The 25,490-nt window shown below is 46.2% G+C and overlaps 1 protein-coding gene across 4 annotated transcripts in view; it reads left to right on the forward strand.

Annotated features, from left to right (window-relative positions):
- Positions 1-25,490, forward strand: part of TDRD7 (tudor domain containing 7) — a 779,147-nt gene that overhangs the window by 587,343 nt on the left and 166,314 nt on the right. The gene's annotated exons all lie outside the window — the stretch shown is intronic.

Below are 25,490 nucleotides of genomic sequence, written 5' to 3' on the forward strand. Positions count from 1 at the left end.
ACCAATTCCTTCACATACCACTCCTGTAGGGGGGAGGTTATTGAACTTTCTCCGCAAGTGGGAGGATATAACATCAGACTCGTGGGTCACCAGCATTGTTGGGAAAGGCAATGCCCTTTCCTTTCAGAAGTTTCCTCCCCCCATCCCGCCCCGCCCATCCTACTGTTCAGGAGAGCATCTCCTGTTACTAGAACAGGAGGTTCTAGTCCTCCTTTCAAAGGGTGCAGTGGAGTTGGTTCCAGAGCAGGAGAGGGGTCAGGGTTGTTACTCAAGATACTTCCTGATCCCGAAGAAGGATGGTCGGTTGAGGCCAATCCTGGACCGGAGGATCTTGAATTGGTTCCTCAAACAGGAAAAGTTCAAGATGCTGATCTTGGCTCAGGTGCTTTTAGCGTTGAACAAAGGAGATTGGATGGTGTCTGTCGACTTGCAGGATGCTTACTTTCACATCCCAATACTCAAGTCGCACAAGAAGTATCTCTGGTTTGTGGTGGGATCGCAGCACTATCAGTTTGCGGTCCTCCCGTTTGGTCTTACTTCAGCACCTCGAGTCTTCACAAAGGTGATGGCGGTGGTTGCAGCAGAGCTCAGAAGGAAGGGGATAGCGGTATTTCCTTACCTGGACGATTGGTTGATCAAAGCCAAGTCTCCGGAGCTCGTGCTGCTTTCCCTGCAGTCAACAACTCAGTTGTTGTTCGACCTGGGTTTTTCTGTGAACGTGCCCAAATCTCACCTGGAGACCTCTCAGCGCCTCCTGTTCATAGGGGCAGAACTGGATACAACATTGAATCGCGCCTTTCCTCCACCTCAGCGGATTCAGGACATTCAGGCGTTGGTTCCAATGTTTCAAAGTGGAGCGGTCATTCCAGTCCTCAAGTTCTTACGTCTGCTCGGTCTGTTTGCTTCTTGCATACTGTTGGTCACTCACGGTCGCTGGCACATGAGGGCTCTTCAGTGGTGCCTTCGAAAGCAGTGGTCTCAACACAAAGGAGATCTCGAGGGATCGGTAAAGGTCTCCAGGGACGCTGCAGTGGATCTAAGATGGTGGGTTGCGGACGGCAATCTTTCTCAAGTAAGGCCGTTCTCGCAACCTCCGCCAGTGACCACAGTAATAACGGATGCTTCCACTCTAGGGTGGGGAGCTCATCTAGGGGACCTGGAGGTCAAAGGTCATTGGTCTCCAGTGGAACAGATGTTTCACATAAATCTGTTGGAGTTGCGGGCAATACGTCTGGCTCTCAAGGCCTTTCTCCCTTCCCTTCGTGGTCAGTCGGTTCAGATCTTGACGGACAATACTACAGCGATGTGGTATATAAACAAACCGGGAGGAGTAGGGTCGTACCTTCTCTGCAGAGAAGCTCTGCGACTATGGTCCTGGGCAAGGGACCATCGGATTTGCTTGGTAGCAAACCATCTGGCCGGAGTCTTGAACGTGCGTGCGGACAGTCTGTCGGCACTTCTCGACTGATCATGAGTGGCGTCTTCACCCAGATCTAGTCCGACAGATCTTCCAGATGTGGGGAATCCCTCGGGTAGATCTTTTTGCCACTCGGGAGAACTCGCACTGCCCGTTGTTCTGCAGCCTCCAGTATCCGGTGCAAGGAACGTTGGGGGACGCGTTCAGATGTCCTGGTGCGACCAGTTGCTTTACGCGTTTCCCCCCATACCTTTGATTCCTCGGGTTTTGAGGAAAATTCGCCAAGACCGGGCCCAAGTCATCTTAATAGCTCTGCATTGGCCAAGGAGGGTATGGTATTCAGATCTTCTCCAACTCTCTCTGTGCCCCCCGCTCCGTCTCCCTCTCAGGGCAGACCTCCTCTCACAATCGCAGGGGCAGGTTTTATTCCCCCACCTCCAGAGCCTGCACCTTCATGCCTGGAGATTGAACGGGGCAACCTGAGTTCCTTTTCTCTCCCACCTGAGGTAGTGGATGTTATTTTATCGGCCAGGCGACACACCACTAAATCTATCTACGCTAGCAGGTGGGCTAACTTTGTGTGTTGGTGTGGAGAAAGACAAATTGATCCCTTACGTGCCCACTTATCAGATGTCTTGTCTTTTGCATTGTCCCTGGCACAGAGGGGTTGTGCAGTGGCTACAGTCAAGGGCTATTTGTCGGCCCTGTCAGCCTTTCTGTGTCTTCCAGACCAACCTTCTCTATTTAAATCTCCTTTGGTATTAAGATTTTTAAAAGGCCTCCTTTATAAGTTTCCTCCCACTCCTTTCATTATGCCTCAGTGGGATTTGAACCTAGTCTTAACGTTTCTTATGTGTTCGCCTTTTGAGCCCATGCATTCTTGCCCCATAAGGTTATTGGTGTTAAAGACTGTTTTCCTTGTTGCGATCACTTCTGCTAGAAGAGTGAGTGAGCTGCAGGCCCTTTCTGTTAAGCCACCGTATACATCCTTCTATGTAGATAAGGTGGTGTTGAGGACCAAGGCTGCTTTCTTGCCGAAGGTTGTTTCACCCTTCCATATGAGTCAGACTATTACTCTCTCCTCTTTTTATCCTCCACCTCATCCTTCTAAAGAGGAAGAAAGACTACATCGTTTGGACCCGAGAAGAGCGCTGAGCTTCTTCATAGACAGAACGAAGGAGTTTAGATTGGAGGATCAACTCTTCATCGGGTATGTGGGAAAGAGGAGAGGAAGGGCAGTCCACAAGAGAACACTCTCCAGATGGGTCATTCTTTGCATTAAGTTGTGTTATTCTCTGGCAAAGAAAGAACCCCCTGATGGAATAAGAGCTCATTCCACCAGAGCTAAGTCGACCTCTTCGGCCTTGGCTAGGGGTGTTCCTGTGGTTGACATCTGCAAGGCCGCAACTTGGTCATCCCTCCACACTTTCGCAAAGCATTACTGCTTGGATTCAGAAGTTAGGAGGGATGGCCATTTTGCACGATCGGTGCTGCAGGATTTCTTGGTTTGACCATTCAGGCACCCTCCACCGAGTGCGAAACTGCTTTGGGACTCTATTCAATAAGTGAGGAGTCCACAGGTAGTTGTATCCATCAGAAGAACGAGCTACTTACCTTCGGTAACACTTTTTCTGGTGGATACATTGGCTACCTCCTCACGGTCCCTCCCGCCTCCCCGTTGCCTGTCTGGTCTTACCAAGCTATCCTTGGGTGTGCTCCTCCTGGTAGCTGATGGCTTTCAAATAAAATGTATATATTTATGTATATAAGTTCATTTAAAAAAAAGAGAAAGAGTTTGTAAGATTGCTATACATAGTATTGACATTTTTGGACTGATGTTTTTATCTTTTGGTGTAATTAAATATTGTTATATGATTTTGTTTCAATGGCCTATTCGTCTCAGAGGCACGTAAAAAATTTTGGTACTGACGTCAGCATGTCGGCGAGGACCTCTTATTGCCTGTATGACGTCAGACGGCGTCGCGTGGGCAATTGTGACGCCCTCGTTGACGTGCGGAAGCTAGGAAGAAGATTTCAATCGAAAGCTGGCGCAGGGGGAGAATTCAATAAGTGAGGAATCCACAGGTAGCTAGTGTATCCACCAGAAAAGGCGTTACCGAAGGTAAGTAACTCGTTCGTCAGGTCTTTTCTTTCTGTTCCAGCTAAGCGCTGATCCGAAGAGTTTCCCCTCAGTTTATTTTTTACTGACTTGTTTTTGACTTTTTGTCAATGTATTTTTTTCGAGTTTACTGTTAGTGTGTTGAGGATGTCTTCTAGAAAGACATGATTCGAGCCCTGCACGTCCTGTCATCGGACGATGTCCATTGCGGATCCACACCTTGTATGCTGTTGGTGCCTGGAGCGCAATCACCACTCAAAGTCATGGTCCGAGTGCCATGCCGTGCTTCTGAAGACTTTGAGGGAGTTGTCCCTGACGCTAACGGCAGCCCGGCACTTGATTCTGTGCACATGGAGATCCCGGTCGAGACGAAGGTCCTGAGATCGTTTGCAGTGTCATAAGTCCTTGTGGTCCCATTCAAAGTACTTATGGTGATTGGGTACATTGAGGCACAAGAAAAAAAATCCAAGAAGTCAAGGTGCTCTTCGACTTCTCCTCGTCTGTTGGCCGACAGGACGCGGGAGCGTCTACGCTCTAGACCTCGTTCTGAGGAGCCTGGGCCAACCCCGCACCTCCCAGAGTTTCTTGGAGCCAGAGCAATCCCTGCCCAACTCAGAGTTCTATGAGGTCTGTGTCATTTTTGGGCAGCCTGACCCCACTGGAGCACCTTTGGGCCGTCTAAGTCACAGGGGGGCGCCTTTGTGTTCTGCGCTGGCGGCTTCGGCCATGGTGCCAAGGGGCTTCCAGTGATCCAGTCCTGATCCGGACCTGCCTGGTCGTACCACCTCGAATTTCCTGATACCAGTCCCGATGCTCCTGGTGTTGACCGTGCCCCCAGGTGCACCATCCCCATTGTAATCGCTGAGTCCAACATGGAGCCAGATGTGCTGGGCTTCTGTGAGGAATGGGAGGGTTCACTAGACTGTTTAGATTACCAGCCCCAAAAGGAAATGGACTGGCATGAAGACTTGGGTGAAGCCAGCAGACTAGATACATCTCCAGATACTGCCATGCTTTCTCCCCCTACAGTGACTACAGAGGAGGGAGCTTCTTATGCAATGGTGGTGAGGAGGACGGCTGACGTCCTGAAACTTCATCTGCCCTCGGTAGCTGTCAAGACTAATCACTTGACAGATCTGCTGCAACCAGTATCTTCCACCACTGAACCCCTGCTCCCATTCAGTGAGGCCCTCATTGACGTCCTACGGGGTACTTGGTTTACACCCAGCACAGGGTCTCCTGTGAACAGGACAAATGCCTGCTGTCATCGCCCTGCACCTGGGGGCACAAGTTTCTTAACACAGCACCCCACTACTGAGAGCTTAGTGGTCCAACCCTATACCTCCCAGGGCGTGTTCCCTTCCTGTCCCCTTATAGAGAATCCAAAAGGCTGGACTCACTTGGGAAGAAGATGTTTTCTTCCACCACTCTTGCATTGTGATCCATGAACACCACATGCCTTTTGGGCTGTTATTCTTTCAGACTGGACACGACGGACTCACTAGGCAGAGCAGTTTCATCGACAGTGGCCCTGAAGCCCCATGCCTGGCAGAGGACATCCAGCTTTTCAGGGGATATTGAAACTACTTTGATGAACATGCCCTTTGATGGCACCTGTCTCTTTGGAGACAAGGCAGACTCGGCGCTCAAGAGCTTCAAGGATTCTTGGGCTACTACCAGGTCCTTGGGCCTCTCAGTGGAACCACATACCCCCCTATTCTGCCTTTCGCAGCTATGAAAGGGGTCTCAACTGCATCCACTCCCAGCCAGCCACTGTGGCCCGCATGCTGCCCAGCCTCTACATGGCTTAGGGCGTGGGACCCACCAACCTCATTCCTCAGGTGGCCAGCGATCTGGTCTGTCCACTAAATGGACGCTTATTTTTATTTCCCTTTCCTGTCTGCCCACAGATGTTGCCTACAGTTCACGGTATGGTGCGAGCCCTTTCAGTTCACCGTGCTCCCCTTTGGCCTTACCAATGCCCCTAGAGTGTTCACCAAGGTGATGGCTGGGGTTGCAGTTCATCTGCAGAGATCAAGGGTTTCAATTGTAACTTATCTAGACTATGACTGATTATTAAAGGCGGGCTTGCCCCCCAGGCTGTTGTCTCCCACCTCCAGACTACAGTGGACTTCCTGCATTTGTAAACATGCCAAAGTCACACCTGACTCCCTCTCAGACACTTCTTTTCACCTGAGCCGTTCTGGAAACAGTGCAGTTTCAGGCCTATTCTCCGAGCAGTGAGTCTAGGATTTTCAGACTATGATAGCAGTGAGTCAGCCTCTGTCCTGGATTTTGGTGAGAGTGACTCTGAGGCTGCTGTGCCTCATGGCCCCCTCCATTCTGCTGGTGACACATGCCAGATGGCATATGTGGGCTCTGCAATGGAACCTGAAGTTTCAGTGGGTGCAGCATAAGGGGAATCTCTCAGACATGATCCAGATCTTGAAGGCAACTGTGCAAGATCTGCAGTGGTGGCTCTTGAACCGCGATTGGATCAGAGGCAGACCCCTCTCCCTTCCCCAACCAATTACTCCTGAGATGGGGCGGCCACATGGGGGAGGTGGAGATCAGAGGCATTTGGTCTCTGGCGGGGTCCGCGCTCCACATCAATCTTTTGGAGCTCATGGCGATCAGACTGCCTTTGAAAGCATTCCTTCCCTCTCTCAAAGAAAAAGTAGTGTAGGTGTTTACTGTAACACCACTGCCATGTGCTACCGCAACAAGCAGGGTGGGATGGGGGTCATGAACCCTTTGTTAGGAGGCTGTGTGCCTCTGGACATGGCTGGAACATCAGGACATTTCCCTGGTGGTTCAACACCTGGCGGGCTCTCTGAAGTCCAGAGAACAAACTCATTCGACAATGCCTCATTGATCACAAATGGTGTCTCCATCAGCAGGTGGCAAAAGGTCTCTTTCAGCATTGGGAATAGCCTTAGCTAGATCTGTTCGCCTCCGCAGGTAACGGGCAGTGTCAGCTGTTTTGGGCATTGGAGAGTCCAAGGCGGCACTCGCTCAGAAACTCTTTACATCTCGAGCAGAGCTCAGGCCTCCTATACGCCTTTCTGCTCAGAGTTCTTAAGAAGATCAAGAACGACCGGGTCCCAGTAATCCTCGTGGCTCCAGACTGGAGATGAAGAGTCTGGTATTCTGGGCCATTGAGCGTGGCCATCAATCATTCAACCAGACTGCCCCTTAAGGAGAATCTTCTCTCACAGCAGCACTGGCTGGTTCTCCACCCAAACCTTTCCAGTCTCTGCCTTCTTGCGTGGAGATTGAGTGGAGACAGTTGACAGCCTTTGACCTTCCACCCGAAGTATGTAATTTTATTTTGGCAGCCAGGCATCCCTCCACCTCAACAGTGTATGCCTGTTGTTGATATAAATTTGTGGCTTGGTGCACAGACAAGTCTGTTGACACTCCCCTTATCCCCCCCCCCCAACCCCCACCCCCCGCCACTCTTTCCGAGGTCCTCTTGTTTATACTTTCTTTGGCCCATCAGGGCTTTGCTTTGGGTATCCTCAATGGTTATTTGTCTGCTATCTCTGCATTTCTGAGATTACATGACCAACCCTCTTTGTTTAAGTCTTCTATTGTTAGTAGGTTCCTTAAGGGTCTTACCCACGTGTTTCCTCCATCACGGTTCATCATGCCCCAATGGGATTTGAATTTGGTTCTGACATTTCTCATGTGTGCTCCTTTTGAACTTCTTCACAATTGTCCTCTGAGGCGTCTAACAGTAAAAACAGCCTGCCTTGTGTCAATTACATCTGCCTGCAGGGTGAGTGAGCTGCAAGCATTGTCATTTACACCACCCTACCTTTCGATCTGTCTCGACAAAGTGGTGCTTCCCACCAGGGCTTCCTTTTTACCAAAAGTGGTAGCCCATTCATGTAGTCCAATCCCTCACCTTGCCTACATTTTATGCACCCCACATCCTTCAAAGGTAGAGGAAAGACACTCCACCGCCCAGATGCAAAAACAGCGTTGTGTTCTACCTCGATCTTACCAAAGAGTTCCGGTTGGATGATCAGCTTCGCTGGGTATGTGGGTGTGAAGAAAGGTCGGCAGTGCAGAAGACAACCATCTCTAGGTAGGCCGTTCTCCTCATTAAAATGTGCTATGCATTGTCTAAAAAGCAACCCCCAGAAGGTTTGTGGCTTATTCTACCAGAGCGATAGCTACAACCACTGTGTTAGCTCTTCGGAGTGCCAGGTCATGGACTTCTGTCAGGCGGCAATGTGGGCATCTTTGCACACATTTACCAAACACTACTGCCTGGATAGCCAGGTCCGAAGGGGCAGGTACTCTGCCCGTTCGGTCCTGCAGGACTTCCTAGGATAATCTTGGTTCGCAGACCTTCCTCTGGGGTGGTATTGCTTGGGTGTCTACTCTAAGGTAAGGAATCTGCAACTAGAAGTCTCTGTCAGATGAACAAGTTACTTACCTTTGGTAACGCCTTATCTGGTAGAGACATATTTTAATTGGTTTCCTTACCGACCAACCCATCCTCCCCACTCTGCAAACTGATTTACAGGGACTTCTCTTTCAGGACCCTAGTTTTGATGCACTAATGGTCAGTGTCCTTCATGGCCCCACACCTCTGGCGTGGAAAGTCATGTAAAGAAACTGTTGTCCGCGTTCCTGGGTTGCGCCTAAATAGGTCCCCTGATGTCTTATTCAGCGATCATGATGCCGATGAAAGACGCGGAGCCGACTGACCCCACCTGACGACGTGCAGGGTTACTGCTTGAGAAAAATCTCTGGATCCAGGCTGACACCTGGGGGAAATGATAAGGTAAGGAATCTGCAACTAGAATATGTCCCTACCAGATAAACCGTTACCGAAGGTAAGTAGCTTGTTCGTCTTACCTTTATCAATGTCCAAAAGTATAATGAAGTTACCCATTATTATGTGATCGAGTTCCTGTACTGAATCACAGCTAAATGCAGTGCGTGGAAAAATAGTCCAGTCTTCATTTTATAGAGCATTTAAGGGACCAAATACACAAACTATGCTTAGAATCTTTATTATCTCTATTGTTTTAAAGACATGTAATTAATAAAAAATGAAACAATAAATGAATAGGTAGCAAACATCCCTGCACAGGTCAAGCAGACTTTTAGTAAACACCTATCACTGATTTCAGTTATGAATATTGTGTTGGTGACAGATACATAGCTTTTGAACACACATCGCTTTATAGACTGAGACATTGTTTAACTTCACAGTAGCATTGATATAGCGCCACATAAATCCCAGGTGACTGTCACAGAAGCAGTGCATATGGTGGGAGATTCAACTTGCTAAGGTCCACAAATTTAAACCAGCTTCTTAATTTCCGCTTTGTACTACATTATCTCCAGTGTCTTCGGCTGTTAGCAATCCTCGCCTCTACTGACTTCCCTGTTGCCTTACTCTGGATTTCCAAGCCATGACAATGTACCTCTTTGGTAATTCCAAAACCAGATAGACAAATTTAGCATCATCAAGCTCAGGGTTAACTCTTTGCAACAACTGTGCAGTGATGTTCACCTTCGGGATGCATTTATAGTGTATAAGTTTAAAATTAACATTCCTTCTCGCCAACACCCCTTCCAATATCTTGCCTGCCAAGGTGCCCCAGATCTATATCCCATCTAGCTCTGAATTGTACTATTAACCCAGTGGTGTCTGGAGATTTTTCTTAAAATGTGATAGATATCAGCTCGCCTCCCACTGACGTAATAGCCTATTGAGGAAATGCATCTCTGACTTTTTTGGTAATCTTGGGCAGGCCCTATGTAGCATGAATGCTATACTTGTATGTCCCATCTGTCACACCTGTCTCCAAACATAAAAAGCTACCATTATCATACATATCTTCAAGGACAGCCGGCCCTGTCTCTGCGTCTCTCAAGTGTGTGGTACACTGGATAATCAAGGTTTTTAAAAAACGCATTATTGGATAATGCATGTTCGATGGCATCTGTCGCTGTAGATACGCATGTTCTGCAATAGCTCGCCATCTGGTGTTGGGCCGGAGTGTTACAAGTTGTTTTTCTTCGAAGAAGTCTTTCGAGTCACGGGACCGAGTGACTCCTCCTTTTGTCTCCATTGCGCATGGGCGTCGACTCCATCTTCGATTGTTTTTTTTCCGCCATCGGGTTCGGACGTGTTCCTGTCGCTCCGAGTTTCGGAACGGAAAATTAGCTAATTTCGGAAGATTTTCGTCGGTATTGTTGCGTTCGGGATCGGCGTACTTAGATTCCACACCGCATCGAAGATCGAAGAGCTCCGGTGCCCTTCGGGGTAGTTTTTCGATCCTCCGTCGGGGCCTGGTCGGCCCGACCGCGTGCTGAAGAACGCCGATGGAACGGACCCCGTTCCGTTTCTGCCCCAAATGCCACAATAAATACCCCTACACAGACCAACACTTGGTCTGCAACCTGTGCCTGTCACCTGAGCACAGCGAAGACACCTGCGAGGCCTGTCGTGCGTTCCGGTCCCGAAAAACACTCCGAGACCGTCGAGCCAGAAGACTTCAGATGGCGTCCGCACCGACAACACAACGGGAGTTCGAGGAACAGGAAGAGGAAGGTACCTTCTCGATCCAAGACTCAGACTCCGAAGGATTCGACGATACACAAACCGTGAGTAAGACGTCGAAATCCACTCAGAGGAACATTTACAAGGCCCAGGGGACGCCACTGCCACCAGGCCATGGCTTGACCCATGAATTCGGTGACCGACCGTCGGCACCGAAAAAGGCCCAAACAGTGCCGAGATCGTCCGACTCCGGTCGAGACACCGGCACGCAGCCTTCTCGGGACCGAGAAAGTGCTGGAGACAAGCCTCGACACCGAGATGCCGGTGTGGACACGGCTCGACGCCGAGACAGCGGCACCGAAACAGATCGACGCCGAGAGGTTTCGGCCCCGAAAAGGAAAAAAGTCACCTCGGAGCCGAAAAAACACGCAAAGTTTCGATGCCGAAACAAACTGCAAGCGACCCAGCTTCAGGCTCTTATACAGAAGAGCACTCGCTAACCTCCCAAATGCAGAAGCATAGGTTTGAGGAAGAGCTACAAGCAACTGATGTGGACCATACGCAAAAGCGTATCTTCATTCAGCAGGGGACAGGAAAAATAAGCACCCTTCCCCCCATTAGGAGAAAGAGAAGGTTGGAGTTCCAGACGGAACAAACACCACAACCAAAAGTGGTGAAAAGAGTTACACCACCACCCTCTCCTCCGCCCGTGATTAACGTTTCACCAGCACAAACTACATCACACTCCCCAGCTCACACCACCATGAGCCAGGGTGACCAAGATCAGGACGCATGGGACCTATACGACGCCCCAGTGTCAGATAACAGTCCGGAGGCATACCCTACAAAGCCATCTCCACCAGAAGACAGCATCGCGTACTCTCAAGTGGTGGCTAGAGCAGCACAATTTCACCACGTAAGCCTCCACTCAGAACAGGTCGAGGATGATTTCTTATTCAACACACTCTCCTCCACCCACAGCTCATACCAAAGCCTGCCTATGCTCCCTGGTATGCTCCGGCACGCAAAAGACATCTTTAAGGAGCCGGTCAAAAGTAGGGCAATCACACCAAGGGTGGAAAAAAAGTATAAGCCGCCTCCTACGGACCCGGTTTTCATCACTACACAGCTGCCACCAGACTCTGTCGTTGTAGGAGCAGCTAGGAAAAGGGCCAACTCTCACACATCTGGAGATGCACCACCCCCAGATAAAGAAAGCCGCAAGTTCGATGCAGCTGGTAAAAGAGTCGCAGCACAAGCTGCAAACCAGTGGCGCATCGCGAACTCCCAGGCACTACTTGCGCGCTATGACAGAGCCCACTGGGACGAGATGCAACATCTCATTGAACATCTGCCCAAGGACTTACAAAATAGGGCAAAACAAGTGGTTGAGGAGGGACAGACCATCTCCAACAACCAGATACGCTCCTCCATGGACGCTGCAGATACAGCTGCACGGACAATTAATACATCTGTAACTATCAGAAGGCATGCATGGCTCCGAACGTCTGGATTTAAACCAGAGATTCAACAAGCAGTTCTCAATATGCCTTTTAATGAAAAAGAACTGTTCGGTCCAGAAGTGGACACAGCGATTGAGAAACTCAAAAAAGATACGGACACTGCCAAAGCCATGGGCGCACTCTACTCCCCGCAGAGCAGAGGGAATTACAGCACATTCCGTAAAACGCCCTTTCGAGGGGGGTTTCGGGGTCAAAGCACACAAGCCAGCACCTCACAAGCCACACCGTCCAGTTACCAGGGACAGTATAGAGGAGGTTTTCGGGGACAATATAGAGGAGGGCAATTCCCTAGAAATAGAGGAAGATTTCAAAGCCCCAAAACCCCTACTACTAAACAGTGACTCACATGTCACTCACCCCCTCCACACAACACCAGTGGGGGGAAGAATAGGTCATTATTACAAAGCATGGGAGAAAATCACTACAGACACTTGGGTTCTAGCAATTATCCAACATGGTTATTGCATAGAATTTCTACAATTCCCTCCAAACATACCACCAAAAGCACAAAATTTAACAACACACCATTCCAATCTCCTGGAGATAGAAGTGCAGGCACTATTGCAAAAGAATGCAATCGAATTAGTGCCAAACACACAAATAAACACAGGAGTTTACTCACTGTACTTTCTGATACCAAAGAAGGACAAAACACTGAGACCAATCCTAGACCTCAGAGTAGTGAACACTTTCATCAAATCAGACCACTTCCACATGGTCACACTACAAGAAGTATTGCCATTGCTAAAACTACACGACTACATGGCAACTTTAGACCTCAAGGATGCTTATTTCCATATACCAATACACCCATCGCACAGGAAATACCTAAGGTTTGTATTCAAAGGAATACATTACCAATTCAAGGTACTGCCTTTCGGATTAACAACCGCACCAAGAGTCTTTACCAAATGTCTAGCGGTAGTCGCTGCACACATAAGAAGGCAGCAAATACATGTGTTCCCATATTTGGACGACTGGCTAATCAAGGCCCATTCGTTCATACAGTGCTCAAATCACACAAATCAGATCATACAAACCCTCTTCAAACTCGGGTTCACCGTCAACTTTACAAAATCCAACATTCTGCCGCGCAAGGTACAACAATACCTAGGAGCCATAATAGACACATCAAAGGGAGTAGCCACTCCAAGTCCACAAAGAATTCTAAATTTCAACACCATCATACAACGCATGTATCCAACACAAAAGATACAGGCAAAGATGGTATTACAACTCCTAGGCATGATGTCTTCATGCATAGCCATTGTCCCAAACGCAAGACTGCACATGAGGCCCTTACAACAATGCCTAGCATCACAGTGGTCTCAAGCACAGGGTCACCTTCTAGATCTGGTGTTAATAGACCGCCAAACTTACCTCTCGCTTCTGTGGTGGAACAACATAAATTTAAACAAGGGGCGGCCTTTCCAAGACCCAGTGCCACAATACGTAATAACAACAGATGCTTCCATGACAGGGTGGGGAGCACACCTCGATCAACACAGCATACAAGGACAATGGAACGTACATCAAACAAAACTGCATATCAATCACCTAGAACTTCTAGCAGTTTTTCAAGCACTAAAAGCCTTCCAACCAATAATAGTTCACAAATACATTCTCGTCAAAACAGACAACATGACAACAATGTATTATCTAAACAAGCAGGGGGGGACGCACTCCACGCAGTTAAGCCTGCTAGCACAAAAAATTTGGCATTGGGCAATTCACAACCAAATTCGCCTAATAGCACAGTTTATACCAGGGATCCAAAATCAACTCGCAGACAATCTCTCTCGAGATCACCAACAAGTCCACGAATGGGAAATTCACCCCCAAATTCTGAACACTTATTTCAAACTCTGGGGAACACCTCAGATAGACTTGTTTGCGACAAGGGAGAACGCAAAATGCCAAAACTTCGCATCCAGATACCCACACAAACAATCCCAAGGCAATGCCCTATGGATGAACTGGTCAGGGATATTTGCTTACGCTTTTCCTCCTCTCCCTCTCCTTCCTTACCTGGTAAACAAACTCAGTCAAAGCAAACTCAAACTCATATTGATAGCACCAACTTGGGCAAGGCAACCCTGGTACACAACGCTGCTAGACCTATCAGTGGTACCCTGCATCAAATTGCCCAACAGGCCAGATCTGTTGACACAGCACAACCAAAAGATCAGACACCCAGATCCAGCATCGCTGAATCTAGCAATCTGGCTCCTGAAATCCTAGAATTCGGGCACTTACAACTTACCCAAGAATGTATGGAAGTCATAAAACAAGCCAGAAGGCCATCCACCAGGCACTGTTATGCAAGTAAATGGAAGAGGTTTGTTTGCTACTGCCATATTAATCAAATACAACCATTACACACAACTCCAGAACATGTAGTGGGTTACTTGCTTCACTTACAAAAATCTAACCTAGCTTTCTCTTCCATTAAAATACACCTTGCAGCAATATCTGCATACCTGCAGACTACCTATTCAACTTCCCTATATAAGATACCAGTCATTAAAGCATTCATGGAGGGCCTTAGGAGAATTATACCACCAAGAACACTACCTGTTCCTTCATGGAACCTAAATGTTGTCCTAACTAGACTTATGGGTCCACCTTTTGAACCCATGCACTCCTGCGACATACAGTTCCTAACCTGGAAGGTGGCATTTCTCATCGCCATTACTTCCCTAAGAAGAGTAAGCGAGATTCAGGCGTTTACAATACAGGAACCTTTTATACAACTACACAAAAATAAAGTCGTCCTAAGGACCAATCCTAAATTTTTGCCAAAGGTTATTTCACCGTTCCATCTAAATCAAACAGTGGAACTTCCAGTGTTCTTTCCACAGCCAGATACCGTAGCTGAAAGGGCACTACATACATTAGATGTCAAAAGAGCATTGATGTATTACATTGACAGAACAAAAAACATCAGAAAGACTAAACAACTCTTTATTGCATTTCAAAAACCTCATGCAGGAAACCCAATTTCAAAACAAGGTATAGCCAGATGGATAGTTAAATGCATCCAAATCTGCTACCTTAAAGCTAAACGACAGCTGCCCATTACACCAAGGGCACACTCAACCAGAAAGAAAGGTGCTACCATGGCCTTTCTAGGAAACATCCCAATGCAAGAAATATGTAAGGCAGCCACATGGTCTACGCCTCACACATTCACCAAGCACTACTGTGTAGACGTGTTATCCGCACAACAAGCCACAGTAGGTCAAGCTGTATTAAGAACATTATTTCAGACTACTTCCACTCCTACAGGCTGATCCACCGCTTTTGGGGAAATAACTGCTTACTAGTCTATGCAGAACATGCGTATCTACAGCGACAGATGCCATTGAACTGAAAATGTCACTTACCCAGTGTACATCTGTTCGTGGCATCAGTCGCAGTAGATTCGCATGTGCCCACCCGCCTCCCCGGGAGCCTGTAGCAGTTTGGAAGTTACCTTCAATTATTTATATATGTGTCATCTCAACCTTAAATAGGTGCATACTTAGTCACTCCATTGCATGGGCACTATTACTACAATTCAACTCCTACCTCACCCTCTGCGGGGAAAAACAATCGAAGATGGAGTCGACGCCCATGCGCAATGGAGACAAAAGGAGGAGTCACTCGGTCCCGTGACTCGAAAGACTTCTTCGAAGAAAAACAACTTGTAACACTCCGGCCCAACACCAGATGGCGAGCTATTGCAGAACATGCGAATCTACTGCGACTGATGCCACGAACAGATGTACACTGGGTAAGTGACATTTTCAATATTGATAGCATTGTAGCTTAGTTGCTTCTGCTACAGCAGAGAAATTATTATGTGTCTGCAGACCCAGCCACTGTGTCTTTTAGCTGCAGTAGTTTTAGTAGCACAATCAGATCCCTAGTTGTATTAATAGCCAAGACTCTGCAGGAAGCCACTTACTGAAGCGGACTTTAACTACAATATTGCCTGAGATCAGATTATACAATGCCCCCATAATCTAATGGTGTTTAAATTACACTTTGTCACCCCATAACATTCGCAATAACAGCATATCCAGCTGTTTCTGCGTATTGCACTCTGTGAACATGTTTTGCCAAATATATAACAAATTAGATGCATGCAACAATCATGTTTTCTGATTAGTGTCATCAGGAAAGAGCCAGGATGTCGAAGAGCTCTCCAGCTTATATTTTTGATCAATTGAACATCCATATCATAAACTCTGTTTAAATGAAGGTTACTATACAGGGAGTGCAGAATTATTAGGCAAATGAGTATTTTGACCACATCATCCTCTTTATGCATGTTGTCTTACTCCAAGATGTATAGGCTCAAACGCCTACTACCAATTAAGCATATTAGGTGATGTGCATCTCTGTAATGAGAAGGGGTGTGGTCTAATGACATCAACACCCTATATCAGGTGTGCATAATTATTAGGCAACTTCCTTTCCTTTGGCAAAATGGGTCAAAAGAAGGACTTGACAGGCTCAGAAAAGTCAAAAATAGTGAGATATCTTGCAGAGGGATGCAGCACTCTTAAAATTGCAAAGCTTCTGAAGCGTGATCATCGAACAATCAAGCGTTTCATTCAAAATAGTCAACAGGGTCGCAAGAAGCGTGTGGAAAAACCAAGGCGCAAAATAACTGCCCATGAACTGAGAAAAGTCAAGCGTGCAGCGGCCACGATGCCATTTGCCACCAGTTTGGCCATATTTCAGAGCTGCAACATCACTGGAGTGCCCAAAAGCACAAGGTGTGCAATACTCAGAGATATGGCCAAGGTAAGAAAGGCTGAAAGACGACCACCACTGAACAAGACACACAAGCTGAAACGTCAAGACTGGGCCAAGAAATATCTCAAGACTGATTCTTCTAAGGTTTTATGGACTGATGAAATGAGAGTGAGTCTTGATGGGCCAGATGGATGGGCCCGTGGCTGGATTGGTAAAGGGCAGAGAGCTCCAGTCTGACTCAGACGCCAGCAAGGTGGAGGTGGAGTACTGGTTTGGGCTGGTATCATCAAAGATGAGCTTGTGGGGCCTTTTCGGGTTGAGGATGGAGTCGAGCTCAACTCCCAGTCCTACTGCCAGTTCCTGGAAGACACCTTCTTCAAGCAGTGGTACAGGAAGAAGTCTGCATCCTTCAAGAAAAACATGATTTTCATGCAGGACAATGCTCCATCACACGCGTCCAAGTACTCCACAGCGTGGCTGGCAAAAAAGGGTATAAAAGAAGGAAATCTAATGACATGGCCTCCTTGTTCACCTGATCTGAACCCCATTGAGAACCTGTGGTCCATCATCAAATGTGAGATTTACAAGGAGGGAAAACAGTACACCTCTCTGAACACTGTCTGGGAGGCTGTGGTTGCTGCTGCACGCAATGTTGATGGTGAACAGATCAAAACACTGACAGAATCCATGGATGGCAGGCTTTTGAGTGTCCTTGCAAAGAAAGGTGGCTATATTGGTCACTGATTTGTTTTTGTTTTGTTTTTGAATGTCAGAAATGTATATTTGTGAATGTTGAGATGTTATATTGGTTTCACTGGTAATAATTAATAATTGAAATGGGTATATATTTTTTTTTTGTTAAGTTGCCTAATAATTATGCACAGTAATAGTCACCTGCACACACAGATATCCCCCTAACATAGCTAAAACTAAAAACAAACTAAAAACTACTTCCAAAAATATTCAGCTTTGATATTAATGAGTTTTTTGGGTTCATTGAGAACATGGTTGTTGTTCAATAATAAAATTAATCCTCAAAAATACAACTTGCCTAATAATTCTGCACTCCCTGTATACGTGTGTAAACTTTTTTGGGAAAGTTTCATGCAGATTAGCCAAACAGCGCCAAGTTTATTAAGGAAAAAAATTATTTTCAATAGAAACTCTGACCTTAACTACAATACCAAAGTACAGCACTGTCCAACCGTGCTTCCTGCAAGTGACTCTAACCAAGTAGTTCCCTTATCACTCTAGAACTTTTGGAGCTATGCCAGAGGGGTCTTACATAAAGACAGCGACAATTGCACCAGCGACTTCAGCAGTCAACGGAGTCTTTTCAAGCGCGGGGTCTGGTACAGACCAACGTAGACCAGTGGGGGAATCAATCCTCCAGTTCCAGCAGCAATCTCTAAGCTGCTTTAGTTTGCCCCTAACGTAATACACCCATCCTGCACCCTCCTGGTGTTCTCAAAAGTAAGAGCAGTGGTTGCAGCACATTTGAGGATACCAGTCTTCCCTTATCTAAGCGAGACACACAGTATCAAAGGTTTCGTGCATTAGAGCTTTTGCAAGAACACTCACTACGGCATGCATTCCTACTAAAATGCAACATTGAACTCCTGTACGCTTTTCCCTTTTGGCCTCTCTTCACCGAGTTCTGAAAAAGATCATGCATGACCACGTCCAAGTCATCCTATTGACTCTTGATTAGGCCAGGCAGATGTGGTATCTGGAACGCCTGGGGATGAGCATTTGTCCTCCCCTTAGTTTACTTTGGGAAGATCTTCTGTTGCAGCTTGGTCTTTCACCTGAACGTTTAAAATCTACATCTCTAAGCATGGGCATTCAACAAATAAAGTTGATTTTGTTTGATCTGCCTGAAGTGGTGAATGTCATCTTTGTCACCAGGCACCTTTCCACAAAATCCATTTATGCACAGCGCTGAAACAAATTTGTGGCCTTTTGTGGTATCCCGAAGATTGACCGTTTGCAAGTCATTTTGTCAGATGTACTTTTGTACATTTCGTCTTTGGCCTACAAAAGCCTTGCTGTAGGCTCTATGAAAGGTTATTTGTATTCCTTTTTTGTCTTTTTACTTTTGCTGGGTCAATTTTCCATGTTTACGTTTCCAATTGTTGTGGGGTTTATAAAAGGTTTAACACACATTTTTACTACCAAATCACTTCTTATGCCACTGCGGGACCTTAATTTGGTTTTAATGTTTCTCACGTGAACACCACTCAAGCGGAGACATAAATGCTTCTGTTGATGTTGGAGATTATCTTCCTTATTGTAATACTTCATGTTGTTGAGTAAGTGACCTTCAGACACTGTTGGTGCAACTGCCTGTAGCACCTTTTCTCAGACAATTTGATGCTAAGGACTCTGGCAGTCTTTTTACCTAACATCTTGACTCCCTTTTACGCTGGGTAATCAATCACTCTACCAGCTTTCTTTGCCTCACTCCAACCTCTGGAAAAAAGAGGAGATACTCCATCGGCTGGACCTCAAAATGGCTTAAAGCTTTTGCATTGATCTTACAAGGAAACACAGTGTAGATGAGGAGCTTTTTTAGTGGTGATCTGCAGAGCACCAAAAGGGAAAGCTTTGCCATAGAGGACCCTCTCTCAAGGTGGTTAATCCTCTGCATTAAGATCTGCTACGTACTACCCAAGAATCAGCCTGTGGAAAGTCCTAGAGCCTTTTCAACAGGAGCTAAGGCTGCTACCACTGCAGGGGGTTGCCGGGGCCTGTTCTTGACATCAGTCAGGCTGCATTGTGGTGTTGGTGCATATGTTAAAGAAGTATTGGTGCCTTGAAGGTGAAGTCCTAAAGTATACAAAAAATTGTGGTCAGGTCCAGTTTTGAGTGAGTTTTGCCTATTCTGTCCTGCAAGACTTTTTGGTCTGAGGCTACACCGCCTGGGGAGGTACTGCTGTGGTATATATTCTAAGATAAGGAATCTGTGGTTAAAAGTATCTATCAGAAGAACAGGTTAATTAATTTGTAGTGCTCTTTCTGATGGATACTTAGGGCGTGATTTAGGTTTCAGCGGAGGGGTTACTCCGTCACAATAGCAACGGATATCCCGTCTGCCAAAATCTAAATCCCATAGGAAATAATGGGATTTAGATTTCGGCGGACGGGATATCCATCACCATTGTGACGGAGTAAATCCTCTGCTGAAATCTAAATCAGGCCCTTATCCTAACCGCTGATTCCTCAATGCCCTCCCGCCTCCCTGTTCTGTGAAGTTGCTTCCTTTTCACATCACTGATTATAACAATTGTTCAAATTCTGTGTCTGAAGGTAGTGGCTCTGGAACTATGGATGTAGAAGTGCTGCAGAACCCCCAGATACCTGTAAAGTTTATTTTGAAAATGAACAATAAAAAAAGTATTTGCATGTTTGCTTGCAACATTCCATGTTTTTTCCAAGACAGATTATCACAAGTCAGACTACTTCATTTGATCAGCTGCTCATAATTCATGTAGCATATTGTTCACTTTTTGCTTTTTTGACCTTTCACAACACTCTTGCTGGGGTACAGGATAGTGTGAAATTAGACGGTTGCAGTATGTCATATTTTACAGCCCACATGTAAATAAAAGCACCTCAGAATGAGGAGTAGCAGGATAATAACAGGTTTACCATTGTTCTGTAGTCTAAAACACAATATACTGTGTTTCCCATATAAATCTGCCAGTTTTTACAGAATAAAATTGATGCTGGTAAAAGGCGCAGTATTATCAGACAAGTTGGAATTTCATTACAAGACCGGAGGCTACCATTATTTATTTAATGCCACTCCACACAGAGCTTGAAAGGCCTTTGATATCATAAAGGAAGTATTCTAGAACAGAACATCCATTACACATAAGAAGTCCATGCATGTAATAATCTGCCTCTTTTAAATGCAGCTCCTCAGATATATGTATCTTCATGCTTTATCTACTTTATATTTGCTGGTACACTATTGTAACGTAATCTAAAAGGTGTGAATGTTTAATGTAGTTTACAGTTTATGGAAACACATTCAAACTGTTCTATTTTCATTAGCTCATAAACTTAAAATAGTTGTAATGTAATCATTATTGTAGTGACGCTCATTGAATTACAGGGATATCCACATTTGAAAACCTGAAGGACTTGAGTGTAACTCGATACTGCAGCCGACTTCTTCATTAAAGGGGCTCTAAGCGTGTAATTTAGACCCAAATGCTTTTCAAAGTATTGCCACTGTGACTGGAGCACTGAGGTCGCACTTGAGCACCTCTGTTTTAAACGGGCCCCTGCGTCTATCAGCAGTTCAGGGATCAAGATCCTGATTACCGCGGCTGCAGGCTGGCTTCAGCTAAAAAGCAGGCTGACCCAAGGTTTAGGAAACGCTGTAGGCTGCTTTTACCCAATGCGTCCTTGAGGATCGCTGCGTCGGGTAAATATTGAAGGAAAGAGATGGGCAACGGCCATCAGGAGCCTGTGTGCAACATGTCGCCATACTTGTTTAGTGCAGTTCTAATGATTTTTAAAGCATGATACGGCTGATGGGAGACACTGCAAAGTGACAGTTGCAGTGCCTCATCAAACGGCTGTTTCTCCATTAATATTTTAAAATAATCCTTATATTCAGGTGCTTCCACATCATTATTTTACATAATCTTCTTATCCTGGGTTATCAGTGAGTATGTTTATAGAACCCTTAGTCATTAAAGCATCTAATCCTTGTATCTATTATTATATAATATAGCTACAGAGTGTTCTGTACTCATTTTAAAAAATCCTTCTTTTTCCTTATTTGCTTAAAATGTCATACCAGGAGACAGAGCCCTGAGATCCCTTGTTACAAAAATTAAATAGAAGCTAATTAAGAAATGAATTCAGCAGGAGATGCGTACATGTGCATGCGAGACTCTTGATCAAGTGATTACTACCAAAAGAAGTATGGAATCTGATAACGATTAGGAATGTGGTTCCATCTTGGACCGAGACTCCAATTAGAGTTAAAGGAGATAAGAGAATGAGAAAATATAAACACATTGATAAAGAGTGTATGCCCCTTAAAAAATAAGCGCCTCGAAAAGGAATAGGTGTCCTATGCGGCACAAATATGAAAGGTGTCTGATGTGACACAACAGAATCAGGTGCCCACCGCGGCACTCAGCAGATTGAGTTGGAAGAGGATTACAGGAGGCAGGAGAGTTATACTTATAAGACCTTACCCAAGGGGACTTTAATGAGGATGACCTCCTAAATGAGGACAAATCCCTTTCTACCTCCAAGGGAGTAGGTAAAGACCCTTTGAGGAAGCAATTTTCTCACCGTACAACATTAGACACCTCAGGAGTGCAGAGTGGTGGTCCCTGGGCCATGTGGGCAGATTCATCAAATGATGGATTAGGAACTCACTTAACAAATAGGCGGGTAATATTCTACCGACTGAATGTTCAAGGCCTGTAATTCATGAGCAAGTGGGCCTCACCCCTAACCTAGACCCAGAGCTCATCAAGGAAGGTGCTTGAAAGATCCCTTAAAGCTTGTCAGGACCACCTCCTTGATGTTTTGGGACCCCTGGTAAGAATCATCGACATGGCCAAGGAGATACATGTTAATAAGCTGCCATTAGCTATAAACCTCCTCAAAAATTGGAGCCAAATGGCTTTGGTCCTTATAAATGCCAATGCTGTCCTCAACGCTGAGAGGTGTAGAGTGGTTCTCATGAAACTCAATCCCAAACTCTGAGACCTGGCTGAGAGAGAACCTTCAGAGAATCCCAAAGGCCTCCTCTATATAGAGGACATGTCTAAGACCCTGGGCAAGTACGTAGCTAACTTTACTGCCCTCGACAAGGGTTTTCAGCCCTGGTGTTTTTTGGACGAGCCGGCAGAAGGGGACTTTCTGCTGGCTGAAGCTCACAGTTGTTCCACTTTACAAACTTCCAACAAAGAGGATATCAAGCTGTGGATTCACGGCCTTCTATCCTCAAAGTAAATGTCTGCATTGCGCAAGAGGGAAAAATGGTGCACGAACAAGGCTCAACTGGTTACCAGGGTGAGTACAGTGATTTCACTGACTTCTTTCCTGGGAAGAAAAGGAGGTCATCTCAGACTTTTTACCCATGCCTAGGAGGCTATAGCACAGGACCCTTGGGTGTTAGAGACCATCCAGGGCTTCAAGATACATTTCCTGATGGAACCCTGTCAAGATGTTTCCCTAAGACAACTAGCTTTGAACATGGACCAGCAGAGAGTGGTGAAAGAAGAGGTACAAAGTATGTTGCAAAAAGGCGCCATCACAAAAGTTCCCTTAGTCCACAAGTGTTTCGTAAGTAGACTTTTCCTAGTGGAAAAGAAAGACACAGGGTGGAGGCCTGTGATAAGCCTATGAGGTTAGAACAGGTTCCTTGTAAACAGACATTTCAAGATGGAAGGGATCCATCTCTTAAGGGATATGTTACTAGAGAAGTATTGGTAAAATTGGACCGGAAAGATGCCTACTTTACCATTCCAATGTCCAGGGAGTGTCCGCGTTATCTTCAGTTCACCTGGCAGGATTGTATTTGCCAACTCCACGCACTCCTCTTGGGTCTCATCGACCCATGGTGCTTTATCAAGGTGATGAGAGCAGTAGCTTCCTACCTCCGGAAGCGAGGTGTACGTATGATTGTCTACTTGGTCGATATCCTAATCATGTCCCAATGCCAAACACAGGTTTTGATGGACTTGGACATGGTTATGTCACTACTTGAGAGTTCAGGCTTCTTAGTAAACAGGGAGCAGTGTATTCTTACTCCCTCCAGGTCAGTGGAGTTCTTAAGCTTCACAATAGACACTGTGAATTTGGTTTCCCCCGTAAAGATCGTCAACAAAATTCGAAAGGAGATTAAGTTTGTGCTAAAACAAGAGTTTTTAACTCTGAGGGTATTAGCCAGACTCCTGGGTCTTCTTTCTTCTTCCATTCAGGCAAAATATCCAGGTCCTTTACATGATCAGGCACTGCAGAGAATAAAAGCGAAGGCCCTTCGTGCAGGTTTGTACTATGGAGACAAGGTCGCTCTAGATCAGGAAGGTAAGCTGGAGTTGAACTATTGGCTGGAGAATTTGAACACCTGGCATGGCAGATCGATCTTTGGATGTTCCCAAGAATTCATTCTGGAGTCGGATGCGAGCTTACAAGGTTGGGGTGCACTCTTGTGTGCCCTGGACACTGCGGTATTGTGGGAGCACACAGAGAAATCGCATCACTTAAATTATTTGGAGTTGACTGCAGGTCTTTATGCCCTTATGAGTTTTAAACATTGTTTGCAAGGCAGAGCGGTTTTGTTAAAGATGGACAATGTTTCTGCAGTAGCATATATAAATGATTTAGGAGGGACAAGATCTTCAGACTTGTCAAGACTTAGCCAAGAAACTCTGGCTGTTTTGCTTGGAGCACAAGATCAGCTTGAAGGCTGAGTATTTGCCAGGAAAGGCAAATGTATCTGCAGACTGGAATGCAAGGTTTCTAAAGGAATTTAAGCAACTAGAAATTGAGCGTAGCATATTTCAGGAAACTGTCAGTTTTGGGGCCTACTACATTTATATGTCTTTGCGAGCAGACTGACATTTTAAGTGAAGTTACTACAGTTGGATGCCGGACCTGGGTGCTCTAGTGCTGAACGCCTTCCTTCAGACTTTGAAGGGGTCTAATGCTTTCACATTTCTGCCATTCGCAGTGATTCAGAGGGTTCTTCAGTTGATAATATCTTTTGGGTTTCACAGATGTTCCCTTTTTTCTTCCTACCATAGAGGGTCTATTGAGAGATGAAGACAGAGAGGAGGATCCCATGGTTCTGTCAGGGACCTTGAGCCGCCTTGCTTGGAGAATATCAGGTGATCTAGAGAGATGTCGGGCCTTTCTGCAATAGCTGAGGAGCTCCTTGAGGAGTCATGGGCTCCAGGAACACGCTATAGTTATAAAGAAATATGGAAGAAGTGGATATGTTGGTGCTTGTAAAAGGACTTGGATCCCATGGGCACTCCTATTGTTGAGATGGTGAATATTTTGGTAGAACATTTTGATAGTGGCCTTAGCTACAGGAAGTAAAACTGCTACAGGTCTGCAGAACACAATCTAGTCAATGGCAGGAGTGTGGGAAAGAATGTGGTGCTCTGTGGAGTATGTAAGAGTATAAGGTTAGGAACACCCCCAAGACCTAGGCGTGAGACTCTAAGGGTTGTAAATTTAGTTCTAAGTATGTTTTACGCTTGGTACGGAAGTAGTTATTTGGATCTTAAAAACATTACTATAAAGCTAGCTTCCTTACTTTGCCTAATATCCTGTTGTCGAGTCTCTGATGTTAAGGCTTTGGAGGTAGGTAACGTCATGTTCGATGGCATCTGTCGCTGTAGATACGCATGTTTTGCATAGCTCGCCATCTGGTGTTGGGTCGGAGTGTTACAAGTTGTTTTTCTTCAAAGAAGTCTTTCGAGTCACGGACCGAGTGACTCCTCCTTTTGTCTCCATTGCGCATGGGCGTCGACTCCATCTTCGATTGGTTTTTTTCCGCCATCGGGTTCGGACGTGTTCCTGTCGCTCCGAGTTTCGGAACGGAAAAACAGCAACATTTCGGAAGATTTTCGTCGGTATTGTTGCGTTCGGGATCGGCGTAGTCAGAATCAACACCGCATCGAAGAGCTCCGGAGCCCTTCGGGGTAGTTTTCGATCCCCGTCGGGGCCTGCTCGGCCCGACCGCGTGTAGAAGAACGCCGATGGAACGGACCCCGTTCCGTTTCTGTCCCAAATGCCACAAAAAATACCCCTATTCAGACCAACACTTGGTCTGTAACCTGTGCCTATCACCTGTGCACAGTGAAGACACCTGCGAGGCCTGTCGTGCGTTCCGGTCCCGAAAAACACTCCGAGACTGTCGAGCAAGAAGACTTCAAATGGCGTCCACGCCGACAGCGCACCGAGAGTTCGAGGTACAGGAAGAGGAAGAAACCTTTTCGATACACGAATCGGACTCCGAGGAATTCGACGATCCACGAACCGTGAGTAAGACGTCGAAAACCACGCATAAGAAGATTGTCAAGGCCCAGGGGACGCCACTGCCACCAGGCCATGGCTCCACCCATAAATTCGGTGACCGACCGTCGGCACCGAAAAAGGCCCAATCAG

This window comes from Pleurodeles waltl, chromosome 1_2 (assembly GCF_031143425.1).
Source record: "Pleurodeles waltl isolate 20211129_DDA chromosome 1_2, aPleWal1.hap1.20221129, whole genome shotgun sequence".
Lineage (NCBI taxonomy): Eukaryota > Metazoa > Chordata > Amphibia > Caudata > Salamandridae > Pleurodeles > Pleurodeles waltl.